This window comes from Balaenoptera acutorostrata, chromosome 19 (assembly GCF_949987535.1).
Source record: "Balaenoptera acutorostrata chromosome 19, mBalAcu1.1, whole genome shotgun sequence".
NCBI classification, from domain to species: domain Eukaryota; kingdom Metazoa; phylum Chordata; class Mammalia; order Artiodactyla; family Balaenopteridae; genus Balaenoptera; species Balaenoptera acutorostrata.
In genome coordinates, this window is record NC_080082.1 from 243,712 (window position 1) to 245,095 (window position 1,384).

Consider the following 1,384-nt stretch of genomic DNA (forward strand, 5'->3'; position numbering starts at 1 on the left):
CATGTGAGAGCCACAGCGACGAGCCTGGGGGGCTTCCTGTTTGCCCACCCAAGCCCTGATCGTTCCTGGAAAGGAACAGCCCTTTGGAGGGACTGTACGGCACAGGGCCGTGATGTATTTATCGCAGCCCTGAGGCCTTTGTGAGGTCTGGTGGTGTCACTGTGCCGGGCAGACAAGAGCCTGAGCCTCTGTGTCAGAAACCTCTGGCCTGATTGGGGTCTTCTCCCCTAAGATGGGGTCCTCCCAGAGGGGTTTTGGCAGGTGAGACAGTGCAGCTGGGTAGCACAATGGGGTAATGATAATTATTTAACACTTACTTTGCAGACCCAATATGCTAGGTGCCTCATGCTGACGGGCTTTTTGCTTTAGAAGTCTGGCTGGGAGTCCTGAATTAAATAAATGCATTAACAATAATTCCTTTCAACAAAAAGGGCAAGAATAGGAGGGTTAGCTCAGGATAATGAGACAGGGTATTCATCTGTCACAAATCAACAGCACGGCGTGGTTTATCAGTGTGCACTGCAGAGATGAATAGTTCAGGGAGGCCTTGCTGCCAGCTCTCTGGGCTCCCAATAAGACCCACAGCGACCTGTGCTTTTCATATTTGAGTTCAGATTTTTAGAAAAGAGCCTTTTCTTCACATGGGTGGCTTGAGATACTTTTATTCAGCATCAAGCTGTGCATCTCGGAAATCCAGATAAGTGGCATCTGAGTTTCCTGTAAAATCAAAGACCAAATGTTAATACATACAAATCCACTGACCTATGTCTAATACCTGGCTCTTCCTAACACCCACGTACCTGGTCATCCAGGTAAATTGCCTCAGACCACAGCAGCAACTCGATGGAGGCCTGGATGTTAGGATAACACAGTGCTTAAGAAGCCTAGACTCTCTTTTAGAGATAAACAGTGAAGTATTTACAAATGAAATGACATAATATATATAGGATTTGCTTCAAAACAACCCAGCAGTGGAGGGAGGCATTGAAAGTAAAGAAAAATCAGGATCAGCCATGAGTTGGTAATCGTTGAATCTGGATGATGGTTCACGTAGGTTAACTGTGCTATTCTCTCTACTTTTGTTTGAAAATGGATTTTTTCCTTTTTTATTTTGGTTTATTTTTTAATTGAAGTATAGTTGATTTACATGAAAATGTTTTTAATGAAAAGTTAAAAATAAGCACTGGCCTCTGGAGTCAGATCACCTGCTGTTTACCAGCTGGGATGCCCTTGACAAGACTCCATCTGTATCCATTTATTCATATGTCAAATGGGGATAATTAATAAACACCAATACTGTTACAGTTACTATGGCTGTGTGACAGCTTGCCCCCAAATGAAATACAGTGACAACATCTGTTTGTTTGTTTTTTAATAAGTTTAT